Source organism: Dermochelys coriacea, chromosome 3 (genome assembly GCF_009764565.3).
Source record: "Dermochelys coriacea isolate rDerCor1 chromosome 3, rDerCor1.pri.v4, whole genome shotgun sequence".
Classification (NCBI taxonomy): Eukaryota; Metazoa; Chordata; order Testudines; family Dermochelyidae; genus Dermochelys; species Dermochelys coriacea.
Genome location: NC_050070.1, coordinates 171816588 through 171829515, shown reverse-complemented (window position 1 = coordinate 171829515; position 12928 = coordinate 171816588). Strand labels below are relative to the sequence as shown.

General features: G+C 44.1%; 1 long non-coding RNA gene across 1 annotated transcript in view; it reads right to left on the bottom strand.

The window, feature by feature from the left end:
- Positions 1-820: 820 nt before the first annotated feature.
- Positions 821-12928, bottom strand: part of LOC122459125 — an 18463-nt gene continuing 6355 nt past the window's right edge. The window contains exons 2-3 of the long non-coding RNA XR_006279592.1: positions 12437-12439; positions 821-830 (exon numbers count right to left, since the gene is read on the bottom strand). This is a non-coding gene — a long non-coding RNA (uncharacterized LOC122459125). The remainder of the gene's footprint in view (positions 831-12436; positions 12440-12928) is intronic.

The window sequence follows — 12928 nt, the reverse complement described above, 5'->3', positions numbered from 1 at the left end:
GTATATGATTGCAATGCTCATTGTTAGACTATTCCAGCGTTTGCTGGAATAAACCATCAGAAAATTGACAGGTAATGCTTATGATCATTTGGAATGATGGGGCCCTCATTTTAAAATATGAGGACTGTAAATCCCAATCCAAATCCTACTGGAACCAATTCAAATCTTTCATTTTGACTTCAGAAAGCTTTGGATCCAGCTCTCTGATAGGGTGCTTGAACTGAGTGCCAGGTTTGAAAATAGGCCCTGCTGTACTAGGAGTGATTACATGTATTCAGAAGGGGGCTCATTCATACCTGGAAGGGTAGTGCAGTGTTGCCAGCTAACAATTTTCTCACAATATCCAAAAATTCAGGGATATTCAGTTTTGTGCTGCTGTAGCAATTGTGCAAGCAGCTACTACAAACCTGTGATTTTTTTTTCCTGCTAGTGATGAAAGCCTAGCTATGGGAGGACCTTAGATCTAGTTGAGCTATGTTCAGTGTAGGGCTTGAATGGAGGCCAAAAGTGACTTTATGCTATCTTACACGCACACCAGCCATACTGGGACTAGCCCAAGGCTGGTCTGGCCCCTGATATCGATTAGAGGAGCCTAATTTGCCCTGGCTGGCATGGTAACAGCCACATTCCTGTTCCGTCAGCCCTGGGGTAGCCTTAGTCCAGTGACACTCCAACCACACCCATAACATGGTCCCTACATCAAATCCGTGCCACCAATCCTAGGGGAATGTGGTCATGGCAGCTTCTGGCCCCTTTGCTCTGCCACAACAGCTCGAAGGGGTCAGAACCAAGCCCATTATCGAACCTAGTAATGTCCATGCTTAGAAATCCTACTTCTTCCTTCCCTTAAAGTGCTCTTAACAGGGCCGGCTCTACCAATTTTGCCACCCTAAGCAGTCGCCGCCAAATTGCTGCCGCACCCGGAAGAGCGGCGGAGCTGCCACCGAATTGCCGCCACGGGACACGGACTGCCGCCCCATTCTGAATGCCACCCCAAGCACCTGCTTGCAAAGCTTGTGCCTGGAGCCAGCCCTGTCTCTTAAGTATCTTTGTAAACATGAAGAAAAGGAGTACTTGTGGCACCTTAGAGACTAACAAATTTATTTGAGCATAAGCTTTCGTGAGCTACAGCTCACTTCATCGGATGCATTTGATGGAAAGTACAGAGGGGAGATTTATATACACACACAGAGAACATGAAACAATGCGTTTTATCATACACACTGTAAGGAGAGTGATCACTTAAGATAAGCCATCACCAGCAGCAGGGGGGAGAAAGGAGGAAAACCTTTCATGGTGACAAGCAAGGTAGGCTATTTCCAGCAGTTAACAAGAATATCTGAGGAACAGTGGGGGGTGGGGTGGGGTGGGGGGGAGAAATAACATGGGGAAATAGTTTTACTTTGTGTAATGACTCATCCATTCCCAGTCTCTATTCAAGCCTAAGTTAATTGTATCCAGTTTACAAATTAATTCCAATTCAGCAGTCTCTCATTGGAGTCCGTTTTTGAAGTTTTTTTCTTGAAGGATAGCCACCCTCAGGTCTCTAATCGAGTGACCACAGAGATTGAAGTGTTCTCCAACTGGTTTTTGAATGTTATAATTCTTGACGTCTGATTTGTGTCCTTTTATTTTTTATGTAGAGACTGTCCAGTTTGACCAGTGTACATGGCAGAGGGGCATTGCTGGCACATGATGGCATATATCACATTGGTAGATGCGCAGGTGAACGAGCCTCTGATAGTGTGGCTGATGTGATTAGGCCCTATGATGGTGTCCCCTGAATAGATATGTGGACAGAGTTGGCAACGGGCTTTGTTGCAAGGATAGATTCCTGGGTTAGTGGTTCTGTTGTGTGGTGTGTGGTTGCTGGTGAGTATTTGCTTCAGATTGGGGGGGCTGTCTGTAAGCAAGGACTGGCCTGTCTCCCAAGATCTGTGTGAGTGATGGATTGTCCTTCAGGATAGGTTGTAGATCCTTGATGATGCGTTGGAGAGGCTTTAGTTGGAGACTGAAGGTGATGGCTAGTGGCGTTCTGTTATTTTCTTTGTTGGGCCTGTCCTGTAGTAGGTAACTTCTGGGTACTCTTCTGGCTCTGTCAATCTGTTTCTTCACTTCAGCAGGTGGGTACTGTAGTTGTAGGAATGCATGATAGAGATCTTGTAGGTGTTTGTCTCTGTCTGAGGGGTTGGAGCAAATGCGGTTATATCGTAGAGCTTGGCTGTAGACAATGCATCGAGTGGTATGATCTGGATGAAAGCTAGAGGCATGTAGGTAGGAATAGCGGTCAGTAGGTTTCCGATATAGGGTGGTGTTTATGTGACCATCGCTTATTAGCACCGTAGTGTCCAGGAAGTGGATCTCTTGTGTGGACTGCTCCAGGCTGAGGTTGATGGTGGGATGGAAATTGTTGAAATCATGGTGGAATTCCTCAAGAGCTTCTTTTCCATGGGTCCAGATGATGAAGATGTCATCAATGTAGCGCAAGTAGAGTAGGGGCATTAGGGGACGAGAGCTGAGGAAGCGTTGTTCTAAGTCAGCCATAAAAATGTTGGCATACTGTGGGGCCATGCGGGTACCCATCGCAGTGCCGCTGATTTGAAGGTATACATTGTCACCAAATATGAAATAGTTATGGGTCATCACAAAGTCACAAAGTTCAGCCACCAGGTTAGCCGTGACAGTATCGGGGATACTGTTCCTGACAGCTTGTAGTCCATCTTTGTGTGGAATGTTGGTGTAGAGGGCTTCTACATCCATAGTGGCTAGGATGGTGTTTTTAGGAAGATCACCAATGGACTGTAGTTTCCTCAGGAAGTCAGTGGTGTCTCGAAGATAGCTGGGAGTGCTGGTAACGAAGGGCCTGAGGAAGGAGTCTACATAGCCAGACAATCCTGCTGTCAGGGTGCCAATGCCTGAGATGATGGGGCGTCCAGGATTTCCAGGTTTATGGATCTTGGGTAGCAGATAGAATACCCCAGGTCGGGGCTCCAGGGGTGTGTCTGTGTGGATTTGTTCTTGTGCTTTTTCAGGGAGTTTCTTGAGCAAATGCTGTAGTTTCTTTTGGTAACTCTCAGTGGGATCAGAGGGTAATGGCTTGTAGAAAGTGGTGTTGGAGAGCTGCCTAGTAGCCTCTTGTTCATACTCCGACCTATTCATGATGACGACAGCACCTCCTTTGTCAGCTTTTTTGATTATGATGTCAGAGTTGTTTCTGAGGCTGTGGATGGCACTGTGTTCTGCATGGCTGAGGTTATGGGGTAAGCGATGCTGCTTTTCCACAATTTCAGCTCGTTCACGTCGGCGGAAGCAGTCTATATAGAAATCTTCCACACAAACTTCCTCGTGGCTGGACTTTACAAAAACTAGACAAGCCATTTACAAAACACACTTTGCTTCTCTACAAAAGAAAAAGGACACTAAGCTATCTAAACTACTATATGCCACAAGGGGCCACAACAATGGTTCCCGTAACCCACCCAGCAATATTGTTAATCTATCCAACTATACTCTTAGCCCAGCAGAAGAATCTGTCCTATCTCGGGGCCTCTCCTTTTGCCCCTCCACCCCCACGAACATGATACAGTTCTGTGGTGACCTAGAATCCTATTTTCGACGTCTCAGACTCAAGGAATATTTCCAACACACCTCTGACCAACATATTAACCCACAGAGACCTTCCTGCCAACACTACAAAAAGAAGGATTCTGGGTGGACTCCTCCTGAAGGTCGAAACAGCAGCCTGGATTTCTATAGTCCTGGTACTGTCGTCATCATGAATAGGTCGGAGTATGAACAAGAGGCTACTAGGCAGCTCTCCAACACCACTTTCTACAAGCCATTACCCTCTGATCCCACTGAGAGTTACCAAAAGAAACTACAGCATTTGCTCAAGAAACTCCCTGAAAAAGCACAAGAACAAATCCACACAGACACACCCCTGGAGCCCCGACCTGGGGTATTCTATCTGCTACCCAAGATCCATAAACCTGGAAATCCTGGACGCCCCATCATCTCAGGCATTGGCACCCTGACAGCAGGATTGTCTGGCTATGTAGACTCCTTCCTCAGGCCCTTCGTTACCAGCACTCCCAGCTATCTTCGAGACACCACTGACTTCCTGAGGAAACTACAGTCCATTGGTGATCTTCCTAAAAACACCATCCTAGCCACTATGGATGTAGAAGCCCTCTACACCAACATTCCACACAAAGATGGACTACAAGTAGTCAGGAACAGTATCCCCGATACTGTCACGGCTAACCTGGTGGCTGAACTTTGTGACTTTGTCCTGACCCATAACTATTTCACATTTGGTGACAATGTATACCTTCAAATCAGCGGCACTGCGATGGGTACCCGCATGGCCCCACAGTATGCCAACATTTTTATGGCTGACTTAGAACAACGCTTCCTCAGCTCTCATCCCCTAATGCCCCTACTCTACTTGCGCTACATATATGACATCTTCATCATCTGGACCCATGGAAAAGAAGCTCTTGAGGAATTCCACCATGATTTCAACAATTTCCATCCCACCATCAACTTCAGCCTGGACCAGTCCACACAAGAGATCCACTTCCTGGACACTACGGTGCTAATACGCGATGGTCACATAAACACCACCCTATATCGGAAACCTACTGACCGCTATTCCTACCTACATGCCTCTAGCTTTCATCCAGATCATACCACTCGATGCATTGTCTACAGCCAAGCGCTACGATATAACCGCATTTGCTCCAACCCCTCAGACAGAGACAAACACCTACAAGATCTCTATCATGCATTCCTACAACTACAATACCCACCTGCTGAAGTGAAGAAACAGATTGACAGAGCCAGAAGAGTACCCAGAAGTCACCTACTACAGGACAGGCCCAACAAAGAAAACAACAGAACGCCACTAGCTATCACCTTCAGTCCCCAACTAAAACCTCTCCAACGCATCATCAAGGATCTACAACCTATCCTGAAGGACGACCCATCACTCTCACAGATCTTGGGAGACAGACCAGTCCTTGCTTACAGACAGCCCCCCAATCTGAAGCAAATACTCACCAGCAACCACACACCACACAACAGAACCATTAACCCAGGAACCTATCCTTGCAACAAAGCCCGTTGCCAACTCTGTCCACATATCTATTCAGGGGATACCATCATAGGGCCTAATCACATCAGCCACACTATCAGAGGCTCGTTCACCTGCGCATCTACCAATGTGATATATGCCATCATGTGCCAGCAATGCCCCTCTGCCATGTACATTGGCCAAACTGGACAGTCTCTACGTAAAAGAATGAATGGACACAAATCAGACGTCAAGAATTATAACATTCAAAAACCAGTTGGAGAACACTTCAATCTCTCTGGTCACTCGATCACAGACCTAAGAGTGGCTATACTTCAACAAAAAAGCTTCAAAAACAGACTCCAACGAGAGACTGCTGAATTGGAATTAATTTGCAAACTGGATACAATTAACTTAGGCTTGAATAGAGACTGGGAATGGATGAGTCATTACACAAAGTAAAACTATTTCCCCATGGTATTTCTCCCTCCCACCCCACCCCCCACTGTTCCTCTGATATTCTTGTTAACTGCTGGAATTAGCCTACCTTGCTTGTCACCATGAAAGGTTTTCCTCCTTTCCCCCCCCTGCTGCTGGTGATGGCTTATCTTAAGTGATCACTCTCCTTACAGTGTGTATGATAAACCCATTGTTTCATGTTCTCTGTGTGTGTGTATATAAATCTCTCCTCTGTTTTTTCCACCAAATGCATCCGATGAAGTGAGCTGTAGCTCATGAAAGCTTATGCTCTAATAAATTTGTTAGTCTCTAAGGTGCCACAAGTACTCCTTTTCTTTGAGACTACAGATGAGTTCTTCTGAGAAGTTCTGGGTGCTGTCAGCTCACACTGGAGTCAATGAAAATTGAGGGCGCTAAACTGCTCACATGAAGTGCTTATCACTTTGCAGGGTCAGGTCATCAACTCCTCCGACACTTGTCTGTGGAGCACCATGCACACCCACAGGGCTCTGGATACATCAAAATAATACTAGCATTAGTGACAAATATTAGTTTATTCCCTTCCTTACCCTCATCAGACCAGCAGGGTGAATACAAGTATAGGAGGGGAAGCTGAAGTGTCTCTTGGCTTCTGTATCAGCAGATTGTTGACGGCACTACATTTCCAATTGCAGGGCCAGATTGTCCCCACAGACAATGGAATCATACACGTGTGACTGAGGCTATAATTGAAAACAGTAACGTGGCACGGATATAACTGAGGTAATTCTTTGAAGATCCAGAATTCCTATCATAATAAATGGTAGGTTTACATGCTCAAGGAAATCCAGGATCAGGTCCACTGTTACTATTAGATATGTTTTATCATTCAGATGTGAATGATTTGTGTCACCACCCAGTCCAGCTTTCCTCAAACCATTTGGTTGTTAAACAGCAAATCTTCCTGTTTCTCTTAATTCTTTTATTTCTCTGAGCTTTATTTCCATAGTGAATATTTGTTTTTTATCATAAAAACAAGTCGTTAGTCTTCAATGAGAATAACACACAGATACAATGCTTATATTTCAGTAAGTAAGGAGACTTCCTTAATTCCATAGTAATGGGAATTTGGGTATTATATGTGTTCCATAAAATCGTGCATCAGTTTTCTGAAATATGGAGTCTTTCACTTTGGGACATTCCCAAACAAAATGAAGGTTCTTAATGTCATGGCATTTCCTCCAGTATTTTGTTGTGAAATTTTATTCGTACAGGCGAGAATCCCATTATTTTAATGTCAACTCAGACTTGTTGTATAAACCACTTTCTGGACTTTCTCCTGATGTTGTCTCCTCTTCTGGCAAAATATCCTTGCTTTTCCTTTCATGAAACTGCTACAGATGGAAGCAATTTGCAGTTCATGTAACACTCAAAGAGCCCAATCCTGCAATTGCTGTAAACTCAGGCCCCAGTCTTGTACCAACTAGAATCAATGGAAGTTTTTTTTTTCAATGACTTCAGTAGGAGCCAGAGGAAGCCCTCAATGGACCAGATACCTTGGGGATAAGTGCAGCACAAAAACCTAAATAAGTAAGAAATGTAGACCCAGAGAGAGAGAGAGAGAGACTGTGATGAATTACATCAGTGTAAATACAGAGTAATTCCATTGTCTCCTGCCAGTGTAAATGAGATCAGCATTTGCCTCAATGATCTGTTCCCAAGTGTACAGATTCTGGGTACAGTTATAGCTGGCTCTTGATCTACCAAACATGCAGAGCCCGAAATAGGTTTGTATGTTTCTGATGGGAAGAATACTGGAGTGACAGGATTTAGGGCTACTCATAAAAGTGAAAAGAAAAGGAGTACTTGTGGCGCCTTAGAGACTAACAAATTTATTTGAGCATAAGCTTTCGTGAATGCATCCGATGAAGTGAGCTGTAGCTCATGAATGCTTATGCTCAAATAAATTTAGTCTCTGAAGTGCCACAAGTCCTCCTTTTCTTTTTGCGAATACAGACTAACACGGCTGCTACTCTGAAACCTGTCATAAAAGTGAGGCTCATGTATTTCCTGGAGGGAGAGAGACAACTGAGTAAGAATAAACTAACAGCAAATCCGCTGTACTCAGATTAGTAGAAATTGAGAGACACTCCCTGAAATTTCATTTTGTGACCAAAAATTGTATTAAGAGCTGATTGAAAATACTACTTGCATTTGTTCCAAGAACAGTTCTAGCAGCAGCAATGGGAAATGATCAACGTAGCCCATTCTCATCCTAAGATAAAGACTTTAATCACCTTCAATGCTGAAGGCAGGATAGCTGAAGTGGTGGCAGGTCCCATGTGCCAGAGTTAACCCGCCTTGCAACATTAGACAGGAAGCTATGCATGCTCAGACTCGGACAATGTGCAAAGTACAGGCTACATATGTAGTCGTTATCATGCAAAGTACATATTCACACTGGCTCCACTGTCAGATACTCGGAAGGCATGGAAAATGCCCCCAAGAGATAAGCTATACATCTTTGTTCATTCTACAAGTTTAAATTGTTGTCTGCTCTGCTGCATGGTCTTTATCAGACCCATTTGTACAAAAAGCAGTCTGCTTCTGATAAGTATTGCTGGTGCCATTACTTTTAGAGGCTTGCTAGAGTCATTTTTATTTCCTAACAATGCACAATAGGCAACCAAAGACATGTAATCAGTGGTTTGTTCACTTATCTTGAATGTGGGGTGCCCTGTTGCTTGGGCCTGGCTATGAAATACATTATTAGAATTACAACAATTACATCAAGTCATGAAAGGCACTAAGGGTCTGGTTCTGCTTTCCTTTAGTACCGCAAATCCCCACTGACTTGAATAGACTGTGCAGGATCAGGCCTTAAAATAGTTTAACATCTTAGGAAGATTGTGCTTTTTCTTTTGTTGTACTGAGCATTGACAGATATTGGAGGCTGGGCAGCAAAAGGCAGAGAAAATCCCTCTAAATTGTTTTTCCCCTGCTTGTTATGAATTTTAACCAGTACCTGAAAATGCCAAATCCGGACAACGTTTCACTGTAATCCCTTATAGGAAATACTTTCATTCCACATCCAGGGGTCCAATCCAAATTCCATTAATACCAATGGAAAGACTCCCACTGGCATCACTGCAATTCTATCAGGTCCTTTTTTGTCCAAAGTTTTGAGCAGTCAAGGGGACTATCTGATCTGCCATTCTGACTGCTCCATTTGCCAATCTCTCAGGGACTGACCGTGAATTTCAGGATGACACTGGTGATATGCGGCTGCATAAGAGCTCAAGAACATACATTTTAATATTATTGGTAGGGGAGCCCTGCTGACAGTGATAATTCTTCCATACATACATATAATCACAGCTTGACAGTCCTGCAACTTTTGCGACCAAGTCATGCAGTGCTAGTGCCAGGATCACTAGTGACATTAACATGTTTTAAGACATGAGCCAACCTTAAACTAGCAAGGATTAGGAAGAAACTTTCCATGGGGGCAGGTTGTCCCCTAGCTACCAACTGTGGGATTCTTACACCTGTCTCTGAAGCAGCTTGTATTGATCAGTGTCAGATACAGGATACTGGACAGGTTGGACAACTGATCTGGTACAGTATGGCAGTTTCTGTGTTCCTAACTTACTGCAGCAGGGTAGCTGGCCCTTTAAATTAAATGGGGCTTGGCTGTCCTGTTACAGCCCAGGTGCCTCCTAGTGTGGTGTAATGAGGAGAGTGGGGCTGCCCTGGGAGTTATAAATAAGAGTTCAGAAGAGAGCCTAGAATCCTGAGAGAGACAGTGAGTTTAGAGGCAGCATTTTAGAACCCAGAGTTTAGAAAAGGAAAAAAAATTCCTGAGGGTAAAGAGAGCTTGGAGGAAGAGGAGAGCTGGGCTGAGCGCTTCAGGGAGGGGATGCCCCTGAAGGAGGGAGTGGTGACAATTCTCTAGTTGAGCAGTTGAGCCAGATTACACTCATAAAAGCAGAAGGATGAAAGGCAGGCAGGTGTCCACCTACAAACTTCCCCAGGCAAGAGAACCATGGCCAGAGAGAGCAGAGAGCAGCTGTGGAAGGAGATGTCTGCTGGCTGAACTGCAGAGCTGAAGCCGGAAGGCCAGAGAGGGCTGAAGGCTGGGGAATGATGAAAGAGTGAGCCTGTTGATGTCTTCAGGCAAGAGCTGGAACTGTAACAGGATGCTGGGAACAGATGTGGTGAGAACCTCCGCTTAGAACCGTACCTGGTGTTGGGCTGAACATACTGTCTGGACTGTGCTGGGGAACTCTGGTTTACAGTATTTAATTAACCCCACTAGAAGGGCTATTTGTGTACTCCAAAGGCTGTACTGAGTTTGAGGAATCAAGAGAGAAACTGAGGCAAGGGGCCACTTGCAGGGCTCCCCTAAGGCCACAACGGTGTGTCCAGGAGAAGGTCAGGGGGTTACACTTACCAAATGATCCTAGGGAACTCTGGTAGTTATAAAGCAAGGTGGCTATATATATAGCTTAACCTCCTAGTGCCTATGGCACTTAGAAAATAACATGAACCACAGTGGATTGTAAATGGCAATCTCTCACTCAGAATATATATTCCTCAGGAGTAATTCTTTCCTACAGCTGTGGAAGGCCCTGAACACCAGGGAACTAATGGGGATCTGCCATGTGGGACAGAAGGCATCAGCATGTGAGGGAGCACACACAAGAAGTGACTAGATCATAGCCCCATGGGAGTTTCCTAAGCCCCACGGCGGATGGGCATTTGGGGGAAGGGTGGATGCACAACTGCATGGCTCCACCCAGCTGTTCGTCATGCAGAAGTGGGGGGTACTGTAGCAGCAGGAGCTATGTGGTTGAAACTCCATCCTCTGAAGTCTAATTCACTCCGGACAACTTTCTACAATATATGCTCTAGTTCAACCAGAAGATAGAGGGTTAATGTAGGAAGTACTGTGTGATGCAATGGGTCAGACTGGAAGATCATGAGTGTCCCTTCTGGCATTAAAACCTGTTAATATATTGCATCCCTGAGGCTGCAGGGCATCAGTTCAGTCCTGCTACTGCTCTGCATCCTGTGAGAAGGAAGATTCTTTGGGGGGAACCCCCGATGCCTACGCTCAGACAGTTCGGCTTAGCCCAGGAACCATAGCTTTGCCCAGAGACCCCTGGGTGTTGTCTGTATCAAGGACAAAAGAAGAACTTGTCTTTTCAGACAGAGAAAATGGGTTTTAATCTAAATGTAATCATTGTCTTTTCTTCTATTCTGTATGGTACAGTTAAATAAAGCCAAATGCTGCATTAAAACAAACTTAGCTTTTACCCAATGTGATGATTTGAAAGAGTAGATATTTCACCAAACCGTGCACGTGATTCACTGTGGGTACTCCACACCACGAGAGCAAAATGGCAGCATTTCACACTCACTCTGCACTGCTATAATAAACGACTAGATAAGGTGCAAGGCAATAGGGAACTGGCCTAGTTTCTGCTGTGAGTCTGCAATAGTCTGTGGTTTGCCTACATATTATAACAGAGCTAGTGTGACTAACATATGGCTTGTAGTAGTGCCTACTTGCTTACCTTTCACAATAAAAAAACCTTCAATTTCAGGGTTATGAAAAATTAGAGATGGGTCAATATCAGAACCAGGTTTCTCCCAAACTGTAGGAGTAAGAAATGGGACATGGAGCCACTCAATCCACTTTAGTTTTGGATTTAATTTTGGTTTTACCAAGCCACCTAACCACCACTGAACAGATGGTAGCAAGTATCATTCAGTACCACCCAGCAGTGAATTGATGATTGTTTCAAGCCCATTCCAAAACCCACTAATTTCAATAAGAGTCTTTCCATTGACTTCAAAGTGTGTTGGATCAGGCCTTTAATGAACTACTTGAAGTCAATTTTCTTTGGTAAATCTGGTGTTCTATGGTTGTCATTCACAGATGGGAACAAATTGCTCTGCATACTGATCTTCTCTAGCATGTTTTTAAGGATGCTGTTCTCTCCTATGTGGAAATAAGTATTATTTAGGAGATGCAGAATTAGTCTGGCCCATTATCAACATTATCCAAATGGGATTCTTGGTGTACACGTGAACTGTTTTAAAAGACTTTAGCTTCATCATCAAAGAAAAAATATAACTTTGTTCTTAATTTAAGCATAATTTTGATCGAAATAAAATTGGAGTGGAGATTCCCAATGAGGCAAATTTAATTCTAGTTAGTGTTTTCCACCTGGCCTGAGTTGCATTAGAAACACCTGTGGGGAAAGGTTCACTTTTTGATCATTATTTTTTATAAAAAATCCAGTCTGCCTCTCAAATTTGTTTCATTAATCTCTGTGACTCCAGAGACAACTCATCCATTAGCAATAGCTCATTTAATGCACTTAGAGACTAAAAATTGATGAATGGTGTGTGGGAGGCGATGCTGGTGATAATTATGTAGTGGTGGTAATAGGTCTATAATTAAAGATGCCATTATAAATCTGGTTTTCAACTCTCCTTACCTTCCTCAAAAAGAAGCAAATTAATGTCACACTGCACCTCTCTTTACAAGGCAGAATTTTCCTGGGAAGCTTGTTTAAAAAAAACTAGAAGAGGAGTTTTAAAGTTATGTGAACTCCTGGCACAACAGCTTCTAAGCTATGTCCACACTGCAGCTGGAGCGAGTTTCCCAGCCTGGGTAGACAGACTCACACTAGCAGGGTTTGCACCAGCGTGCTAAAAAGAGCAATGTGAACATTACAGCTTAGGCTGTTCAGGATCCGTCACCCACCCGCCAACCCCCTAGGCTCAAAAGCCTGAACTGGAACACCACGCTGCTATTTTAATGTGCTGGCTGGAGCCCTGCTAGCACAACTCTACCTGAGCTGGGAGGCTCACTCCCAACTGCAGTGTAGACAGACCCTTTGGGGCTATTACAAGCTAGTGCAATCTAGATCATGCCTGAGGGTGCCCAAAAATGGGCTCTCCCTAGGTACGGGCAGGATTTAAACTCCAAAGACTATAAAAATGCAGATGTAGGGCCCAATCCAAACCCACTGATCTGACTGCGAATGTCTCCATTGACTTTAGTGGATTTTGAATCAGACCCATAATGTAGAATAATAATACCTAAATCTTATAACAGGCTTTTAATCAAATGTACTCGGTAATTGCTAATACTGTTATAACCAGTTTTAAAAATCTCCTTGCCCTCTCTCTATATATTTTGCTGACCTATGTTTAATGGCTCCTGGCTCAAACAGCGGGAGATCAAATAAAACCTTTAAACTTTGCCTTGGTTATCAGTCGCTCATTTAGTGGCACCTGCATTCAGAGAAGTTTAATTGAAAGTACAACTGTTAATGTGTAACTGAGCCCTCTGATTTCATTCTCATCATAACTGTGAAGGACAAAAGAGTCATTTCACTT